At 39.1% G+C, this 22,902-nt stretch overlaps 1 long non-coding RNA gene across 1 annotated transcript in view; it reads right to left on the bottom strand.

Moving 5' to 3' along the window:
• Window positions 1-22,902, bottom strand: part of LOC115853743 (uncharacterized) — a 93,705-nt gene that overhangs the window by 50,565 nt on the left and 20,238 nt on the right. Inside the window, exon 2 of the long non-coding RNA XR_009565065.1 lies at window positions 9,716-9,884. This is a non-coding gene — a long non-coding RNA (uncharacterized lncRNA). The remainder of the gene's footprint in view (window positions 1-9,715; window positions 9,885-22,902) is intronic.

Genomic DNA, 22,902 nt, shown 5'->3' with positions numbered 1-22,902 from the left:
GGTCCAGGGTTGGAAAGCATATGTTCCTCCTTTTCTGGCTCCATGACTCCCTAAGGCATTGCAAACAAGGGGGTGTCTATACAGGCCTTGATGAGTGACATACAAGTATCCACTGGTGGCCTTGAATGTGCTCAAAGTAAAATGAAAGGCATGAGAAAGCTCAGGCTGCCTGTTCTTACAGGATGAGTCACACTGAGCAGAGGGTGTGAAATATTAACAGTGCAGCCCAGAGCACTCTGATAGTTTAAATCCTCTGATAGTTTAAAAGCAGGGGATATGCTGTTGTGTGGTGTGGAAGGAAGTCACAGGCCCTAAGACTTGGGCACCAAGGGAACGGCCAGAGTGTCATAACAGAGAACAAGTTGTCAGCCACCAATTACATCAATTAGTGGCCACATGGGTCAGTGGAAGGGGTGACACCAGAGAAAGAGATGATTTCTATGAAGGACCAGTCTGTGTGGCAAATGAGCTCGTTAGTGGCTAACAAAGAAATTAATGGTGAAATTAATGATGAAACTAATGAGAAAATGGCCACAAGCGGGAACTCAGCAAACATTAGCAAAGAGATTCCTGCAATGGAAAAACCTTCCAGACCGTCTTTCTCCTTTCTTCCCAGGACTGTAAGCTGATAAAGGTGCACTTGTGTACACACAGGCATATGTACATGCTCAATGGAAGTGGGGATCCCAGGAGATTCTTCAGTCTTATGTCGTATACATCATTGTCAGAGAGCAGTTTCAGGAAGATGCCTGTGTTCTCTATTTCTTAGCTTTTTCTCTGAAACGGAGCAAGTCTCAGCTATTCCATTGCTTTCCAACCACTGCTCTCTGGAAAGATGAATAGCTGTAACAGTGTTATAGAGAAGAAGAGACATATAATAATAGTCATAATGATAGAATAATATCCTCTGACTTTCTGTACTTTAAACTCTTTCCTATATATTATCCCATCTGAAGCTATCAATATTAGGGTGCTGTGGAGAAAAACAAATGAAAGTGGTGGCAAAGGACTCTGTAAATAATTAAATACCAATCATTCATCCTGGCAGCATTCTAAAGGACAATAACCTCAGGCAATTTTCAGGGCTTTCTCCATAAATAAGCCACCATAAAATCTGTTAACACCAGTCCTCCTTTTAAATTGTTGCTCTGTCTTCTAAAAATGTTGCTGTGCTAAACTGAAAGGAGCAGAGCAAAGGTTTCAAAACACATGGCTAGAAAGGGCTTAGAACAGGCTCCTTAGGCAGGAACAAAGAGTGCAATATTCACATTTAATGGCACCAAGCCCTTCACAAAGTCATTTTATGACATTGGGTTTTTCCTTAACCTTTTAGTCAATATGCAGAGTCATGCTTCTCCTGGGGAGACCTCCCCTACCCCCGCAGCCTCATGCCATCTCACCCCGGGCAGGAAATTTTACCCAAGAGAACTTTTCCCTATCCTTTTAACAATGGGGATAATTAGCACATAATCTAAAAGGTAAAAAACCACCTACATTTTGACTTGTTTTCCAAAAGAAGAAGTTAGGTACAGTAGTTAATTTTTGTTGCTTGCCTTCTGAGTTAATCTTACCTTACTTTACAGTTACAAATTTGCAGGTTGGTGGTAGCTGATTGCACCTTTTGTCACTTTGATGTTTAGCTTATTTAATAATGCCTAAAGACAACTAATGGTTCTATCTCCCTCCCCCAAGGAATGTCACATCATTCGACAGGAAATGGGCTAAGTCTTGAGGCTCAGAAGAAAGAAAGGGATTCCCCTTACTGCCAACCCCAAGATGTATAGGTCGGGGTGGAGGGGTGACTCCTCAGGACATCTGGGGCTGCAGTCTGTAACCTTCTGTGACCTGGCCACCTTGGCCCTGAGGGGTTGTCTTGGGGAAAATCACTTTCTTTATGTGTGTTTACACTCCAAGAGCTATGTCATGAGAGGGCTATAGTGTTGGCCTGGAAACCGATAGTGAGCCAAGGGACAGAGATTTCCTTTTTGGTGTGATCCAGGACCCCGAGGCACAATGGCAAACCAGTGATGGTGAATATATCAGTGATTCCAAGTCATCAAAGCCTCTTCCTTGGGTGGCCAGAGATCGTGTCAGATGGGTGATGGGTGCTATAAAGAGAAATAAAGCAGGGGGTGGGGGAAAATGTCATCTTAGATAACATTAGATAACGGGCAAGGCCTCCCTAATGAGGCTATATATGAGCCAGGCCATGAAGGGAGAAGAGAATTCTAAGCAGAGGAGTGAGCAAGTCACCACAGATGATCTGACAATGAATGGAAGAGGGCATCAGTGAATTCCCTAGTGGTCCAGTGGTTAGGACTGCACACTTCCACTGCAGGGGGCATGGGTTGTATCCCTGGTTGGGGAACTAAGATTCTGCATGCCGTGCGGGGCAGCCAAAAAAAAAAAAAAAAAAGAAGGAGGACATCAGATGGGTGGATAGCCCATTTGTAGGGATCACTTTTGCTCCTGGAAGGAAATTTTGAAAACGTTTGGGGTGATAGTTTAGGGATATTACTAGTGAAATTGGAAATCATACAAAAACTGTTGTGAATTTATAAGGAAATCATTCTGAATTGCTTGACTATTAACAAGGACTAAGTAGTTAAATGCAATGAATGCCATTGATTTCTTGAGAATGTTTTTGTAAGATGTTGTCATAACCATGGCTGCTGGTTGGCTGTTGGAACTGTCAGTCTGTGAGAGGATGTAAATACTGTAAATATTTGTTTACGGTGCTGAGAGAGTACATGGGGAGTACTTGGAATGATGGGCTGGCTTTAGAGGCCCAGGCACAGCATAGGTCACTCTCAAGTAACGCTCTGGTTAATGGCCCAGAAAACCAAAAGCAGAATCAGTAATCCTGACAGGACCTTAAGTATTCATTCCTGCAGTAAATAAATACCTATTGACTGTCCTTTACATCTCAGTTATTGGTCTAGAGCACTCACCAAAGGCCTGTCCTCATGAAACTTATATTTGTAGCAGAAGAAAACAAACAATAAACAAATTTGTCAACATATAACCCAATCTCAGGCAGTGATGGATGCTATAAAGAGAAACAAGGTGTGTGTGTGTGGGGGGGAATGTCATCTTAAATAGCATGATCAGAGGAGGCCTCCCTAATTAGGCCATACATGAGCCAGGCCAAGAAAGAGGCAGAGAATTCTAAGCAAAAGGAGTGACCAGTGAAAGGCTCCATGGTGGTTCGCAGAACTGTTAGGAAACCACTGTGACTGGAGTGAGTTGAGTGGATTAAAGAGTCATAGAAGGTAAAGTAGGAGAGATAACCAGGAGCCAGGCCAGGTAGGGTCTAGAGTGGTAAGACATTTGGATGTCATTTTCAGTGAAATAGATGCCATTGGAGTGTTTTGATCAGGAGAACAACCTGATCTGATTAATTTTGTTAAAAGTTCCCTCTGTTTGCCATGTGAAGGATGGGTGTAAGTGGTGGGCAAGGTCAGAGTAGGGGGGCCAGTATAAGCAGTGAGATGGTGGTGATATGTATTATGGAGGTGTGATAGTGAAGATGGTGAGAAAGGATCTGTTCAATATACATTTTGAAGCTGGAGGCAAAAGGAGTTGCTTTTGGATGGGATTTGATGATGAAATCTGGGAGGAAAGAATCTATGATAATTCTACAGTATTTGGCTTGAGCAGCTGGCCAACAGAGACACTATGGACTGAAATGGGTAAGAATTGAGGAACAGGTTTTGAGGGGAAATTAAGAGTTAGGTTGTTGGTATGTTAAGCTTGAGACACCTGTCAGATGACCAAGTAGTGGTGTCAAACAGGAGCTGGACAGAGAGGCTGGAGTTGAGGGGAGAGGTCAAGGAGGAGACGTTAATTTGGGAGTCATAGTGTAGAGATGGTATCCAAAGCCACAGGGCTGGATGAGATCACCGAGGGATTGGGCATGGTCCACTGAGAGACCATGGAGGCAAGGAGGATTCAGCCAAGACTAAGAAGGAGAAGCCGTGCGGGGGTCGAAGGTAAATCAGAAAAGTGCAACAAGAGATGAGACGGTTTCATCAGAAGTAGGTCAAATCAACTGTGGCAATGACAGTCAAGGTGGATGAAGACTGTGACTCAATTGGACACTGGATTTGGCAACATGGAGAAAAGAGTGTTTGTCGGGGGCAGGGTGGGAATAAAAGACCAATTGGAAAGAAAATGGGAGGAGGAGAAGTAGAGACAGTGAGTACAGTCAACTCTTGAATTTTTCTGTGAATGGAAATAGAGAAATCAGGCAGAAACTGGAGGTGATGTGGGGTCTAAGGAGGAGTTTTGTAAAAATGCGAGCTACTGAAGCAGGTTCATTTGTTAACAGGAATGATTCAGCAGAACAGAAAAAAAAAAAAGTAATGATGCAAGAGTCCAAACTAATCCCAAAACAAATAACACAGTTTCTCGAAGCTCTTGTATTCCAAGATGTGTGCTCCGCATTCTTCCCCTCCTGCTTCACTAAAACCTGTAATATAAATTGGTAAGGGTCCCAGATTTAGAGCAGGTAGATGGCAGAAGCAGGCAATATATGTACTCACACCTACAAGTTTCTCTTGTAAATTATTACCTTATTATATCATGATGTTTTGCAACAGTATTTTACATTTAAGTTTTGTGTACGTTCTTCAACCCATTTCTTAAAAGAAGAAAAATCTGCTAAAACAACAGGAAAATGACTGAATTGGACCAGCGTCCGGTGGATAACTCAGATTTCAATAGCAACACCTAGTGGCAGTAAATATCACTAGCTGAAAAGAATTTAATTCCTGACTGAGCCAATTTTTCATTTTTTTTCTTTCTCAGGTGATAATATCTAGACGGACATTTTCTATTGAACAAACATCCCTAAAGTGTCTTAGAGTGATTTGAGGAGGGACGTCCCCAGAGAAGGCAAAAAGTCATTTTCCTGGTGGGTAGGATGGGGGCCCAGAGTCACAATTTGAGTAAAAATATAAACTATTTATTCATCCTCTGAGCATAAATGCTCTTCGGGTAATTTAGGGAACTGGGTTCTCCTCTGACTTGAATTTTCTGAGGAGTGGCTTGGGCTGTTACTAACAATTCTTTTGCTACATAAACTGAGAGGAGGGTCAGAAGGGACTCTGGCTGACAGAGGGTCTTACTTTATGAATTGGAACCATAGAATAAGGGCCGTAGTACGTGTTCACGTCCAGTGAATTTTGGTCGGCTTTTAATTTATAGGTTCTCCCAAGGCTCCTAAATGAGCACTACAGTCAATTTTAAAGACAGCTTTAAATTTCATTTTTTTCTGCCAATAGCCTGTTGCTATAGAAGGTCCTCAAGAATCTACAATTCTCCAGATGTGACAACTCATGCAATCCCATTAGTGTCACAATACATCCTATTTCAGCCTTTAATTTAAATAATGAAAGGAATAAACTGTGTAAATAGATGAAAACATCCAAAATGATAAAGGGAGAAACTCACACAGCTGAAAAAATGTTTCTACCCTAAAGTATTAACCATAATAATATCATTAAAGATCGTCACACATATGGGAAGACTACAGGGACTGGAAGACAAATAAAATTCACGGGTTGGCCTTGCAAATCAACTTCCCAGTTGGATTCTTGAGGTAAATAAAACATGAAGCACAGTGCTGGTAACCCTTTAAATTTGCAGTAGTTTGTTTTTCAAGTTCTCTGTGAAAACAGAATTCTTCTCACCCTATTCCAACCTGGTATGTATTTTTGTGCTAGCTTTCACTTCAGTTTTGTTTAATGTGTAGGATAAAATTTATGATTGGTTGGAAACTGTGCATTGTCTATACTCTAGAGGACGCCCCTCTGGGGGTTATCAGATTCCAATTATATGGGAGCCATTTTGTAACTCTATACACTGTAGATTACTGATAGCAATGCAAAATAATTATTGTCTATAGGCAAGCAAATTCTGTCCTGTCTGGTAGAGGTTTAATTGACTACCTTCTCCCACAGTGAAAGGGGACAGTTTTGCCTCCATTTGTACATTCATTTCAACATTCCTGGTCTCCAATATGTTTTTTCAGCTTCTCCCTTAATCTAGTTGTCAGACGCTTACCAGTTTCCTCATTAATAAAATCTTTAACACATTTTCACTTTTATGTCTATATTTATGTCATGATTCTATCGTATTTTGAAAATTATCTTCTAAAAATTATTTTTTAAATAATCTTTTTGAAAATTATTGTTGTTTCTGTCTTTTCAAAAGTTTTACTTACTATTTCTATTTTATATTGCCTTACTATATTTTATATAGCTTTTAACTTGCATTACATTCTTTCTGAAATAAGTTGGAGTATAAATGAATAAATAGTAAGTAATAATATTTAATAATCAAAATGTTCAAAATAATCAAAATTAAATAATAATATTTAATAATCAAAATGTTCAGGTGATTGCTAAACTTCTTTCTTTGATATTCTATGCATCTGGGAATAGGATGGTCAGAAGTAAAGCTTCTTCTCTCATACAACTTTTTTTATTGTAGTAAAATATACCTAACATAAAATTTACCATTTTAATCATCTTTTGAGGCATATGCTTTTTAAAAGTATAATATGAGAGTTCCCTGAGAAAATACAACTGATCCAGGAAACAGTGGTACCTCAGTCATGTCCCAAGTTCAGAATTTAACCCACCTGGGAATCAATTTTCCGTCGGGGTTCTCCATCAGCTAGCCCATTTTCACAATTTGGAACAAACTGCATTAATATGTTGCACATGGATTACCCCACTTCCTACTGTCACTGTTGGAAACCACAAATCCTTGACTTAAGTAAATTTTTGAAAAGGGAATTCAAAAATGAAATTCCTTGTAACTACGGTGCGACCTGAAACTATAGTTAAGCAGGGAAGAAAAACAATCAGAGGAATCAACTTAATGCAGGGGACTTGTGATATATGCTGATTTTGATAGCTTTTGCTTTAGGAAGTTGAAAAAAAAAAAAACAGGGGAAAGGACTAGTTTAAAATTGGCCAGGAGTCTTAATCATCTGTATAACTCAAGACAGAAAAAAGTCTGAGTGGTTTTATAAAAGAGCTTAGAGAGGTTGTTCTCTTTTTCATTCAAGAGCAATGAACAGAAAGCTTCTTTTTCATTCATTCAGCAATCCCACTATTGGGCATATACCCTGAGAAAACAATAATTCAAAAAGATACACGTACCACAATGTTCACTGCAGCACTATTTACAATAGCCAGGAGGACATGGAAGCAATTTAAATGTCCATCGACAGATGAATGGATAAAGAAGATGTGGTACATATATACAATGGAATATTACTCAGCCATAAAAAGGAACAAAATTGAGTTATTTGTAATGAGGTGGATGGACCTAGAGTCTGTCATACACAGTGAAGTAAGTCAGAAAGAGAAAAACAAATACTGTATGCTAACGTACATATATGGAATCTAAAAAAACGGTACTGATGAACCTAGGGGCAGGGCAGGAATAAAGACGCAGACATAGAGAACGGACTTGAGGACACGGTGGAGGAAGGGGAAGCTGGGACGAAGTGAGAGAGTAGCGTTGACACATATACACTACCAAATGTAAAATAGATAGCTAGTGGGAAGCAGCTGCATAGCACAGGGAGATCAGCTCGGTGCTTTGTGACCACCTAGAGGGGTGGGATAGGGAGGGTGGGAGGGAGGGAGGCGCAAGAGGGAAGAGATATGGGGATATATGTATATGTATAACTGATTCACTTTGATATAAAGCAGAAACTAACACACCATTGTAAAACAATTATACTCCAATAAAGATGTTAAAAAAAAAAAAGATATTCTGCTCCAAAAAAAACCAACCCTACAAACAAAAACAAAAAAAAATTTGTCAGCAATACTAAAAAAAAAAAAAAAAACCAAAAAAACCACCCATTTAAATGGCTCCCTGGAGGTAAACACAAGACTGCTCTTGGCTGGAGGCAAACAGCATGAGGGCACCTTGGGCCTGACTAGTCTTGGAGTGCACAGGACGTTGGTTTGTCAGCACATGTGTAACTGTTCACAGCACTTGAGTCAGGAAGCCCTATCTGGGCAATGCAGCATGGTTGAGAGAGTACAGCCTTTAGAATCTCCAGATTTACAGCACGCTATATTCTTTTCTCCTCCTGTTCAACCACCAAGACAATGCCACATATTTTTGGTCTCTTTTTATGGCAGTACCCTTTTTCAAGGCATCAATTTTCACATCATTTAGGGTAGGTTCAACTTTTGTAATAACTAGAACCAAGATGTAATAGCTTAAATACAATATATGTTTCCTCTGACTCCTGTATCAGTCCAGCAAGGTAGGCATTCCAGGATGGTGGTGTTCTCCTTCATGTGGTGACTCTAGGACTCGGCTGCTTCTTTCCTCTGCTCCACCATTGAGTCTGATCAACAACTGAACCCTCTAAACTCTCTTCTGCACAGCGCCAGTTTCCTTCCTAAGGCATACTTTGATCACGACTCTTGTAGGGATTGCAGGTAATGATATAAAGGCTATGTAATTGTATAGAAAAATGTTTATGATAATGGAGTAAGATTATGGGTGCTTTTCTCTTCAAAATGTTCTTTTCCAACCAAAATCAAACTAAGAGAAAAATTAAAATTTGCAACAAGAAAGTGAGCATTTCATAACATCTTTTCAGCCTAAGTTCTTCAAAAAGTCTTCTTTTCCCTGTGAGATATTATATACCAAAGAATCAATCTAAAAATCAAAAATTAAGATGTACTCAGATGGCCAACAGACACATGAAAAGATGCTCAACATCGCTAATTATTAGAGAAATGTAAATCAAAACTACAATGAGATATCACCCCACACCAGTCAGAATGGCCATCATCAAAATGTCAACAAATAATAAATGCTGGAGAGGGTGTGGAGAAAAGGGAACCCTCCTACATTGTTGGTGGGAATGTAAGTTGGTGCAGCCACTATGGAAACAGTATGGAGATTTCTTAAAAAACTAAAAATAGAGTTACCATACAATCCAGCAATCCCACTCCTGGGCATATATTTGGAAAAGATGAAAACTCTAATTTGAAAAGATACATGCACCCCTATGTTCATAGCAGCACTGTTTATAATGCCAAGACATGGAAGCAACCTAAATGCCCATCAACAGATGACTAGATTAAGAAGATGTGGTATGTATGTATACACATACACACACACACACACACACACACACACACACACACACACACTGGAATATTACTCAGACATTTAAAAGAATGAAATACTGCAGCAACATGGATGGACCTAGAGATGATCATACTAAGTGAAGTAACTCAAAGACAAATATATGATATCATTTACATGTGGGATCTAAAAAAATGATACAAATGAACTAATTTACAAAATAGAAATAGACTGACAGACATAATAAATGAACTTACGTTACCAAAGGGGAAAGGGCGGGGGAAGGGATAAATTAGGAGTTTGGGGTTAACAGATACATACTACTATATGTAAAATAGATAAGCAACAAGGATTTACTATATAACACAGGGAATGATATTCAATATTTTGTAATGACATATAACAGAAAAGAATCTGAGAAAGAATATATATGTGTATGTATATATATATATATACACACACACATACGTATGTAACTGAATCACTTTGCTGTACACCTGAAATTATCACAACATTGTAAATCAACTAAACTTCAATTTTTAAAGTTATTTAATAAAAAAAAGAATTAGTATGTACTTACTCTATGCTTTACATTGTACTTGGTGCTATGATGGATGCAGAAGTATAAGATGGGGTCCTTGGCCCAGATGAATTTAATACGGAAATCTATTAGCTCAAAGGGTGGGTTCTCCAAGTTTGATTGGTGAGGAACAACTTCCATGTGGAGAAAGGGTGTCAAAACTTCAGAGCTAAAAAAAAAAAAAAAAACTTCAGAGCTCCCATTTTGCCCATCTACTCCCTAATTCACCTTCCCCTACTAGAGATTCCCAGCTTCACCCTACACTGGCTTGAGGAAGGGGACCTCCCTGACCTACCTCTAATGCTTTGGTCCAATCATGGACACAATTGGTTCCTTGATTTCTGATAAGCCTGGTGAGATCTAGCTAGAACAAACACAGAAATAAATATACAACTAGATAGGACATAAAAATATAAAGTTAGGGAAAAGTCCACAAGACCACTTTTACTTCTTACACCAATTGCAAGTTTGGGGGCTCCCAAGACTACCGTCAGTTTCAGTAATTCACCAGGACTCACAGGACTCAATGAACTCTGTGATAGTCACTGTGATAATTATTTTTAATAAAGAAAGGATAAAGATTTAAATCAGCAAAGGGAAGAGAGGCAGGAGGCAGAGTCCAGAGTCCACTCTTTCAGTGGAGCTGTGGGCAGCACTAACTTTCCTGGCAACAATGTGTGACAACATGCACAGAGTATTGCCAACCAGGGAAGTTCACTGAGCCCTGATAGCCATAGTTATTATTGGGTCTATGAACATACTTGACTGCCCAGGTGGCTGACCTTTAGTCTCCAACCCTTCTGGAGACAGAACAGATACTGCATGGCCTAGAGCCCTCACTGGAAATCCCAGTGTCAGACTATCTGGTGTGATCCAAGACGCCCTGGTAAACAGAAACACTCTTATCAGGTAGCACATTCCAAGGGCCTAGAGATCAGGAGCTAAGGGCAAAGGCCAGGCCTCTGTAGGTAAGATTAGTTCTTTACCATATACACAGGCAGAAGCTCTCTATCCTTCACCAAGCAGAAACTACTCTGAGCTATTAGTAGGAAAATGAATCCAGACAGAGACACAAATCCCCTTTTATCACCATTAAAGCTTGACTTGTCATTTTAGACAGAAGCCTAAAGTTCTACCTCTTCCCATGAATGTCCAACCCCCTGTAGGGGAGACTTGACTCACTGCCCTGGGGTTTGGACTTATTCTAAGAATTCAGCAGAACAATGCACATGATATAGCTCCCACATCCACTGAAAGAATTCATACACATGTGGAGAAAACACATTTTGTTGCAGCATATGATGGAAACCAAGAGTAACAGTGACTGTGGGTCCATTACAGTCCCACTCATAGGGAAACCTTTCTACTGCTTCTGGTCACTCCTTAGTCCTAGCTCCCATCCCTCTGTTTGTTGGATTTATAAACGTTCAGACTGTTGAACAGTAGATATCCTCAGTTAATGAGTAGCCTGAGCTAAGTCACTGTGGTGGACTCAGCACCAGTGTGGCTCTGGCATGGAAAACACAGACAGAAAAAGATGACCGACATTTTCTGCTGACCTCTTTGGTGTGGGGATTGAGGACCTGAACTTGTGACTCCAAAAACTGTTATAGCCTTTCTGATGCTATCAGACCCTTAGAGAATCTACCCTCTATCTCTTTATTATCCATGACCTTCTTCATGGGGGCCTTACTTGTAGAGCACATTGAGACTTACAAAATTTTTTTAATATGTTTTAATTATTAAAAAATTACTAAATAGTAATTATAATAAAGAATAATTGCTAATTAATAATTATAATTAAATACAAAATTTTAAAGTTTAATTTCATTATAAAAGGTAACATTTGCTCATTTTAAGTGAAACAACCCAGATATATAAAAACAAATATTAACCTCCAGTTTCTTTCCATTTTTCACACCTGAGGTAACTGAAGCTAATAGCTGATGTATAGCCTTATGAATATACACAAATATGTATAGGTTATTTTGTGGTTTGATGTTTACAAATATAGGATCATCGTGTACATATTGCTCAGCAATTTGTTTTTTTCACTTGATAATACTGAATGTATCTCTCCAGGTCAATGGATATATTTGTTAGGATATAAGCTTGGCTGCTATATCAAAGATACTATAAAATATAGAAACTTAAATGAGACAAAGATTTCTATATCTGTGATGGTTATTTTTATGTTTCAACCTGACTGGGCTAAGGGATGTCCAGAGAGCTGGTAAAACATTATTTCTGGATGTGTCTCTGAGAGTATTTCCAGGAAAGATTAGCAGTTGAATTGGTGAACTGAGTAAAACAGATGGCCATCCCCAGTGTAGGTGGGCATCACCCAATCTCTTGAAGGCCCAAACGCCCACAGTCCCCAATCCTGCTATACTGCCTTCCCTTTCCTCTCCCAGACTACACCTACAGCCCCATGGGGAGTTCTCTATGATTTTACTTGACAGAGGAGGAGAAAACTCAGGCCTGGTTTACAGTTCTCTGCATGATATGCAAGTACCACCCTAAAGTGAATGGCCACAGCACTCCAGCCCTTTCTGGGGCATCCCTGAGGGACAGTGGTGAAGGGAAGTCCTCCCAATGTGCAGAACTTGAGATGGGGAACTTGGTTGTTCACTATGCTTGGAAGGAAAAATGGCCAGACATGTGATTATATATCAATTCATGGGCTGTGGCCAATAGTTTGGAGAGATGGACAGGCAACAGTGAACTTGAAGATACATCAACAGAAATTATCTAAAGAGTAGAGAAAAAAAAAAAAAGATTGGAAAAAAACAACCAACCCAAACAGAGACAGGAACCTGTGAGGCACTATTAAAAGGCTGGAAATACATGTCATTGGAATCCCAAAAGAAGAGGTGAAAAACTTGGCACAGAAAAAATTTTTGAAAAAGAAATGGCTGAAGACTTCTTGGATTTGGTGAAAAACATAAATTTAGAAATCCAATAAGCTTAGCCAACCCAAAACAGAATAAATTTTTTAAAATGCCTAAGCACTTCATAATCAAATTGCCAAAAAGAGGAAGGAGAAAGAGAGGGAGAGGGAGGGGGCGGGGTATGGGGAGAGGGAGAAGGAAAAGAAGAAGAAGGAGGAGGAGAAAGGGAGAAAAAAAAATTTAAAGCAGCTGGAGAAAAATGACACATTACATATGGGGGAATCAGCATGGAATTCTCGTTAGAAACCAAAAGATTTTCTCATCAGAAAACATAGACAATGGGATCGGGAACCAAGATGGCAGAGTAGAAGGAGGTGCTCTCACTCCCTCTTGCGAGAACACCAGAATCACAGCTAGCTGCTGGACAATCATCAACAGGAAGACACTAGAACTCACCAAAAAAGATACCCCACATCCAAAGACAAAGGAGAAGCCACAATGAGACGGTAGGAGGGGCAAAATCAGTAAAATCAAATCCCATAACTGCTGGTGGGTGACTCACAGACTGGAGAACACTTATACCACAGAAATCCACCCACTGGAGTGAAGGTTCTGAGCCCCACGTCAGGCTTCCCAACCTGGCGGTCTGGCAACAGGAGGAAGAATTCCTAGAGAATCAGACTTTAAAGCCTAGTGGGATTTCATTGCAGGACTTCGACAGAAATGGGGGAAACAGAGACTCCACTCTTGGAGAGCACACACAAAGTAGTGTGCTCACTGGGACGCAGGGGAAGGAGCAGTGACCCCAGGGGAGACTGAACCAGACCTACCTGCTAGTGTTAGAGGGTCTCCTGAGAGGGGGGTGGCTGTGGCTCACCGTGGGAACAAGGATGTTGAAAGCATAAGTTCTGGGAAGAACTCCTTGGTGTGAGGCCCCCCAGAGTTCTCCATTAGCCCCACAAAGGAGCCCAGGCAGGCTCCAGTGTTGGGTTGCCTTAGGCCAAAAAACCAACAGGGAGGGTACCCAGCCCCACCCATTAGCAGTCAAATGCATTAAAGTTTTACTGAGCTCTGCCCATCAGAGCAACAGTCAGCTCTACCCACCACCAGTCCTTCCCATCAGGAAATTTGCACACGCCTCTTAGATAGCCTCATCCACCCCAGGACAGACAGCAGAAGCAAGAAGAACTACAATCCTGCAGCCTGTGGAACAAAAACCACATTCACAGAAAGATAGACAAGATGAAAAGGCAGAGGGCTATGTATCAGATGAAGGAACAAGATAAAATCCCAGAAAAACAACTAAATGAAGTGGAGATAGGCAAGCTTCCAGAAAAAGAATTCAGAATATTGATAGTGAAGATGATCCAGGACCTCGGAAAAAGAATGGAGGCCAAGATCGAGAAGATGTAAAAAATGTTTAACAAAGACCTAGAAGAATTAAAAAACAAACAGAGAAGAACAATATAATAACTGAAATGAAAACTACACTAGAAGGAATCAATAACAGAAAAACTGAGGCAGAAGAATGGATAAGTGACCTGCAAGACAGAATGGTGGAATTCACTGCTGCAGAACAGATTAAAGAAAAAAGAACGAAAAGAAATGAAGACAGCCTAAGAGACCCCTGGGACAACATTAAACACAACAACATTCGCATTATAGGTGTCCCAGAAGGAGAAGAGAGAGAGAAAGGACCAGAGAAAATATCTGAAGAGATTATAGTCGAAAACTTCCCTAACATGGGAAAGAAAACAGCCACCCAAAACCAGGAAGCACAGAGTCCCATACAGGGTAAACCCAAGGAGAAACACGTCGAGACACACAGTAATCAAACTGGCAAAAATTAAAGACAAAGAAAAATTATTGAAAGCAGCAAGGGAAAAATGACAAATAACATACAAGGGAACTCCCATACGGTTAACAGCTGATTTCTCAGCAGAAACTCCACAAGCCAGAAGGCAGTGGCATGATATACTTAAAGTGATAAAAGGGAAGAATCTACAACCAAGATTACTCTACCCAGCAAGGATCTCATTCAGATTCGATGGAGAAATCAAAAGTTTTACAGACAAGCAAAAGCTAAGAGAATTCAGCACCAAAAACCCAGCTCTACAGCAAATGCTAAAGGAACTTCTCTAAGTGGAAAACACAAGAGAAGAAAAGGACCTACAAAAGCAAACCCAAAACTTTTAAGAAAATGGTCATAGGAACATACATATTGATAATTACCTTAAACGTGAATGGATTAAATGCTCCAACCAAAAGACGAAGGCTTGCTGAATGGATACAAAAACAAGACCCATATATATGCTGTCTACAAGAGACCCACTTCAGACCTAGGGACACATACAGACTGAAAGTGAGGGGTTGGAAAAAGATATTCCATGTAAATGGAAATCAAAAGAAAGCTAGAGTAGCAATACTCATATCAGATAAAATAGACTTTAAAATAAAGAACGTTACAAGAGACAAGGAAGGACACTACATAATGATCAAGGGATCAATCCATGAAGAAGATAAAACAATTATAAATATATATGCACCCAACATAGGAGCACCTCAATACATAAGGCAATTGCTAACAGCTCTAAAAGAGGAAATCGACAGTAACACAATAATAGTGGGGGACTTTAACACCTCACTTACACCAATGGACAGATCATCCAAAATGAAAATAAATAAGGAAACAGAAGCTTGAAATGACACAATAGACCAGATAGGCTTAATTGATATTTATAGGACATTCCATCCAAAAAGAGCAGATTATACTTTCTTCTCAAGTGTGCATGGAACATTCTCCAGGATAGATCACATCTTGGGTCACACATCAAGTCTCAGTAAATTTAAGAAAATTGAAATCATATCAAACATCTTTTCTGACCACAACGCTATGAGATTAGAAGTGAATTACAGCGAAAAAATTGTAAAAAACACAAACACATGGAGGCTAAACAATACATTACTAAATAACCAAGAGATCACTGAAGAAATCAAAGAGGAAATTAAAAAAAAACAAACCTAGAGACAAATTACAACAAAAAGACGACAATCCAAAACCTATGGGATGCAGCAAAAGCAGTTCTAAGAGGGAAGTTTCTAGCTATACAAGCCTACCTCAAGAAACAAGAAAAATCTCAAATAAACAATCTAACCTTACACCTAAAGGAACTAGAGAAAGAAGAACAAACAAAACCCAAAGTTAGCAGAAGGAAAGAAATCATAAAGATCAGAGCAGAAATAAATTAAATAGACACAAAGAAAACAATAGCATAGGGGCTTCCCTGTGGCACAGTAGTTGCGAATCCGCCTGCCAATGCAGGGGACACAGGTTCAAGCCCTGGTCTGGGAATATCCCACATGCCGTGGAGCGGCTAAGCCCGTGCACCACAACTACTGAGCCTGTGCTCTAGAGCCCGCGAGCCACAACTACTGAGCCCACATGTCACAACTACTGAAGGCCGCGTGCCTACAGCCCGTGCTCCGCATAAAGAGAAGCCACTGCAGTGAGAAGCCCGTGCACTGCAACAAAGAGTAGCCCTCGCTCGCTGCAACTAGAGAAAGCCCGCGTGCAGCAATGAAGACCCAGTGCAGCCAAAAATAAATAAATATTTTTTTAAAAAAAATAGCAAAGATCAATAAAACTAAAAGCTGGTTCTTTGAGAAGATAAACAAAACTGATAAACCATTAGCCAGACTCATCAAGAAAAAGAGGGAGAGGACTCAGATCAATAAAATTAGAAATGAAAAAGGAGAAGTTACAACAGACACCGCAGAAATACAAAGCATCCTAAGAGACTACTACAAGCAACTATATGCCAATAAAATGGACAAACTGGAAGAAATAGACAAACTCTTAGAAAGTTATAACCTTCCAAGACTGAACCAGGAAGAAATAGAAAATATGAACAGACCAATTACAAGTAATGAAATTGAAACTGTGATTAAAAATCTTCCAACAAACAGAAGTCCAGGACCAGACGGCTTCACAGGTGAATTCTATCAAAGATTTAGAGAAGAGCTAACACCCATGCTTCTCAAACTCTTCCAAAAAATTTCAGAGGAAGAAACACTCCCAAACTCATTCTATGAGGCCACCATCACCCTGATACCAAAACCAGAAAAAGATACTACAAAAAAAGAAAATTACAGACCAATATCACTGATGAATATAGATGAAAAAATCCTCAACAAAATACTAGCAAACAGAATCCAACAATACATTAAAAGGATCATACACCATGATCAAGTGGGATTTATCCCAGGGATGCAAGGATTCTCCAATATACACAAATCAATCAATGTGATACACCATATTAACAAATTGAAGAATAAAAACCATATGATCATCTCAATAGATGCAGAAAAAGCTTTTAACAAAATTCAACACCCGTTTATGTTAAAAACTCTCCAGAAAGTGGGCATAGAGGGAAACTACCTCAACATAATAAAGGCCATATATGACATATGCACAGCAAACATCATTCTCAATGGTGAAAAACTGAAAGCATTTCCTCTAAGATCAGGAACAAGACAAGGATATACACTCTCACCACTGTTGTTCAACATACTTTTGGAAATCCTAGCCATGGCAATCAGAGAAGAAAAAGAAATAAAAGGAATACATATTGGAAAAGAAGAAGTAAAACTGTCACTGTTTGCAGATGACATGATACTATACATAGAGAATCCTAAAGATGCCACCAGAAAACTACTAGAGCTAATCAATGAATTTGGTAAAGCTGCAGGATACAAAATTCATGCACAGAAATCTCTTGCATTCCTATACACCAATGATGAAAAATCTGAAAGTGAAATTAAGGCAACACTCCCATTTACCACTGCAACAAAAAGAATAAAATACCTAGGAATAAACCTACCTAGGGAGACACAAGACCTGTATGCAGAAAACTATAAGACACTGATGAAAGAAATTAAAAATGATACCCACAGATGGAGAGATATACCATGTTCTTGGATTGGAAGAATCAATGTTGTGAAAATGACTATACTCCCCAAAGCAATCTACAGATTCAGTGCAATCCCTATTAAATTATCAATGGCATTTTTTATGGAACTAGAACCAAAAATCTTAAAATTTGTATGGAGACACATAAGACCCCGAATAGCCAAAGCAGTCTTGAGGGAAAAAAACAGAGCAGGAGGAATCAGACTCCCTGACTTCAGACTATACTACAAAGCTACAGTAATCAAGACAATATGGTACTGGCACAAAAACAGAAATATAGATCAATGGAACAAGATAGAAAGCCCAGAGATAAACCCACACACCTATGGTCAACTAATCTATGACAAAGGAGGCAAGGATATACAATGGAGAAAAGACAGTCCCTTCAATAAGTGGTGCTGGGAAAACTGGACAGCTACATGTAAAAGAATGAAATTAGAACACTCCCTAACACCATACCCAAAAATAAACTCAAAATGGATTAGAGACCTAAATGTCGGACCGATCACTATAAAACTCTTGGAGGAAAACATAGGAAGAACACTCTTTGACATAAATCTCAGCAAGATGTTTTTTGATCTACCTCCTAGAGTAATGGAAATAAAAACAAAAATAAACAATAAACTTCAAAGCTTTTGCACAACAAAGGAAACCATAAACAAGATGAAAAGAGAACCCTCAGGATGGGAGAAAATATTTGCAAACGAATCAACAGACAAAGGATTAATCTCCAAAATATATAAACAGCTCATGCAGCTCAATATTAAAAAAACAAAAAACCCAATCCAAAAATGGGCAGAAGACCTAAATAGACATTTCTCCAAAGAAGACATACAGATGGCCAAGAAGCACATGAAAAGCTGCTCAACATCACTAATTATTAGAGAAATGCAAATCAAAACTACAATGAGGTATCACCTCACACAAGTTAGAATGGCCATCATCAGAAATCTACAAACAACAAATGCTGGAGAGGGTGTGGAGAAAAGGGAACCCTCTTGCACTGTTGGTGGGAATGTAAATTGATACAGCCACTATGGAGAACAGTATGGAGGTTCCTTAACAAACTAAAAATAGAATTACCATATGAGCCAGCAATCCCACTACTGGGCATATACCCAGAGAAAAACATAATTCAGAGAGACACATGCACCCCAATGTTTATTGCAGCACTATTTACAATAGCCAGGTCATGGAAGCAACCTGAATGCCCATTGAGGGACAAATGGATAAAGAAGATGTAGTACACATATACAATGGAATATTACTCAGCCATAAAAAGGAACGAAATTGTGTCATTTGTAGAGACATGGATGGATCTAGAGACTGTCATACAGAGTGAAGTAAGTCAGAAAGAGGAAAACAAATATTGTATATTAACGCATATATGTGGAACCTAGAAAAATGGTACAGATGAACCGGTTTTCAGGGCAAAAATTGAGAGGCATATGTAGAGGACAAACTTATGGACACCAAGGGGGAAATCCACGGTGGGATGGGGATGGTGGTGTGCTGAATTGGGCTATTGGGATTGACATATATACACTGATGTGTATAAAATGGATGACTAATAAGAACTTGCTGTATAAAAAAATAAATAAAATAAAATTTAAAAATTAAAAAAAGAAAAAGAAAACATAGACAATGGAACAATATATTTAAAGTGATGAAAGAAAAGAATTGTCAACCTAGAATTTTATATCTTGAAGAAAAAAAAAACCTTCCAGAATAAGGTGAAGTAAAAGACATTCTAAGAGGAAAAAAACTAATGGAATTTGTCTCCTACAGACCTATTCTAAAAGAATTGTCAAAGGAAGTCCTTCAGGCTGAAGGGAAAGAATACCAGAAAGAAATCTGTATCTTTAGAGTGAAGAAAAAGCCACAAAGATAGTAACTATCTGTTAATATAAATATCAAATATATATAAATATGGATTTTTTTTCTCTTGAGTTCTTTAAAACACTAAATAAATCGAATGTTTAGAAATGTGAATGTAATCCTAGAGTAATCACTAACGGGAAAAAAACTACAAAGAGTTATATTCAAAAAGCCAATAGATAAATGAAAATGTAATACAAAAAATTTTTCCAATAATCCAAAAGAAGGCAGAAAAGGGGAACAGAGAAACAAAAAACAGAGGGAAGAAACAGATAACAAAATAATAAAATGGCAGACAAATCCAACCATACCAATAACTACGTTAAATAGAAATGGTCTGAACATAACAATTAAAAGATAGATATTGTCAAGTTGAATAAAAACAAGAGCCAACTATGTGCTATTTATGAGAAACCCATTTTAAATATGAATACATACACAGGTTAAAAGTAAAGGATGGATGAAGGTATACCATGAAAAGCACTAATCAAAAGAAAGCTTGGGTACTAATATTCATATCAAACAAAGTAGACTTCAGAACAAGGGCTACTACCATGGATAGAAGTGATATTACATAATGATGAAAGGTTAATTGACTAAGACAACAGAATTATAATTGTGTATGTACCTAATAACAGAACTTCAAACTGTGTGAAGCAAAAATTGATGGAATTGCAAATTCCACAGAGACACATCCACAATTATAATTGACTTCAACACTCCTCTCAGTAATTGTTAGAATAAGTAGACAGAAACTGATAAAAAAATAGAAGATCTGAAGGACTCTTGTCAACCAGCTGGATCTAATTGTCATTTATAGAACTCTCCCACAACCCCAGAACACATACTCTTTCCAAGTGCACATGAAACATTCACCAAAGTAAAACATTTTCTGGGCCCTCAAACAAACCTTAACACATTTAAAAGAACTGGAGTATGCTCTCTGACCATAATGGAACTAAACTAGAAACCAATAACAGAAAGCTAGCTTGAAATCCAAATATTTCTAACTCCAAATTTAATAAATATTGCCTGAGTGTTTCCCCAAAGGTTTTAGCAAAGCAAATTCCCATGTATAACAGTGTTTCCTTCCTCCCAAGTATGTCCCCTGCAGCCTAGCTGTATCTAACCCTGTGTTTAAGGACCCTCCCACCCATCAACTACCAAGCTTCAACCGATTTGATTTGACCCATCACTGTTTCCAACATTTATAAGCATAGCAGCACTTTATTTTCTGTTAAGAGACTCCAAACATTTTCAATGGTTAATGCACGTGGGTCTAATTCAGGCTTTGCCAACCAAAACCAGACTATAATGACAAGCTTTATATGCCATAATATATGCACACTGATGCACTTAGCAATGATTCTTGCCTCACCCTCAACCTCTTGGAATGTACAAAATGTGCCTATTAAAGATCATAAACCTTTTTACTCTGAGTGCCTTTTTCCCTGGAGCCTTGCAAGTGCTCTCCACTAATGACCTATTTTTAAGGGTCTTCTTGAGACCGAAGATGACACTTGGGCTTTACATCTAATGGCATCAGATTTAAATATTTTTGTCCCTGTTTTAGACATTCCTAATATGTTCAGAAAGAGGCCCTGAAAAATGTGAAAGCAGCTCTTTGCAGGAAACTGCTCTTAGCAGGAAGCCCCTTTTCTTGCCACTTTAGCAAAGCTATATTGTAACTAACTTTTAACCAGGTACCCCCATGCTCTACTCATCTCCAGCCCAAGCACACCTTTCAAATCTTTTAATCACACAATACCCTTGCCTAACTTGTCGGTTCTTTCCATAGACCGAAGAAGTAGAAATGAAGAATAAGTAATTAACGGATGACCAGATCTCTTCCCTAGCTTCCCCTTCAGTAATCTCGTGAACAAACTGTGCGACCAAACTGTGTGACTAAGATAGCATCTAGAGCAACATCACAAGAAGTCGACGAATGAGCCTGCACACAGTGGAGGACGGCGACGACTCTGAGCCCCCATCTCGGTGATTAACTGAGATTACTTCCCTTCTTCCCTTTAAAACTTTCATGGCCGAGCAGAATCTTGGGAGGTGGTTTCTGGGGAACGTTGAGTCCACCATCTCCCTAGATTGCTGACATTCTGATTAAAGACACATTTCCTTTCTGTCAACATCTGTGAGTACTGATTTTGTAAGCGGTGAGCAGCGGGACCTGATTCATTTGATAATAAATGGACCACCTTTACCCTTTCTTATGTGCCCCAGGGAGGTCCTGATTAAGAAGATGCCCCTCTAACTCCAGCTTAAGCTGAAACTGCTGATGACATATCTGACTTTGGGCTGATGTTTAATATCCCTGAAGCAGGCCACAAGACTTTGACCCATCTCTCAGTCTTCTCTGGATGAATGTGTTTTTTCACAGATCCAAAAGGAGAAGAATAAAGAGAGTAGACTGAAAATCTCAGAATTGTAAAGGGAGGAAGAATCATAGATGTTTTTCCTCTCTAAATATTAATCATTTTATACACGCAATTTTAAGGTTGCATTGATCTTGCTTGACAGTCCAAGGAAAACTTCTTTTCCTTTCTTAATTTGGTTCCTGGACTTCCTTCCAGCTATTAGCTGAAGCCAGAGCTGAAGTCCCATTGAGAATTTTGTGCACTGCTAGAAATACTATGATTTACTCAGTGGGCAGTTCTGAATTGTTTTTTCATTTTTTTAAAATATCTTTATTGGAGTATAATTGCTTTTCAATGTTGTGTTAGTTTCTGCTGTATAACAAAGTGATCAGCTATACGTACACATATATCCCCATATCCCCTACCTCTTGAGCCTCCCTCCTACCCTCCCTATCCCAACCCTCTAGGTCCTCACAAAGCATCGAGCTGATAATACTGTATGCTAATGCACATATATGGAATCTGCATTAATTGTTAACCTGCTGGTGGGTGCTACTTTTTCTATGGATAGTGACTTTCTAACTCTTGAGAGGCCAGGCAAAAACACTTGTGAGAGACGGAAAAGCATAAATGAACAAAAAATCTGAGAAAATGTGCTGTTTCCCTGGAAGTTCTTTCTGTCTTCATGCCACGGGGAATAGTCGAACCATCAAAAATCCACTTATAATTAGTGTTAGTGAAACCAGGAGCTTTGGGGAATATCTTGAACAAAGGCAAGAGTGGTACTGGCACAAAAACAGAAATATAGATCAATGGCACAGGATAGAAAGCCCAGGGATAAACCCACGCACATATGGTCACCTTATCTTTGATAAAGGAGGCAGGAATGTACAGTGGAGAAAGGACACCCTCTTCAATAAGTGGTGCTGGGAAAACTGGACAGCTACATGTAAAAGTATGATTAGATCACACCCTAACACCATACACAAAAATAAGCTCAAAATGGATTAAAGACCTAAATGTAAGGCCAGACGCTATCAAACTCTTAGAGGAAAACATAGGCTGGACACTCTATGACAT

This window comes from Globicephala melas, chromosome 9, assembly GCF_963455315.2.
Source record: "Globicephala melas chromosome 9, mGloMel1.2, whole genome shotgun sequence".
NCBI lineage: Eukaryota > Metazoa > Chordata > Mammalia > Artiodactyla > Delphinidae > Globicephala > Globicephala melas.
Note: the sequence above shows the minus strand (reverse complement) of the source record. Positions and strands in the feature narration are given on the sequence as shown.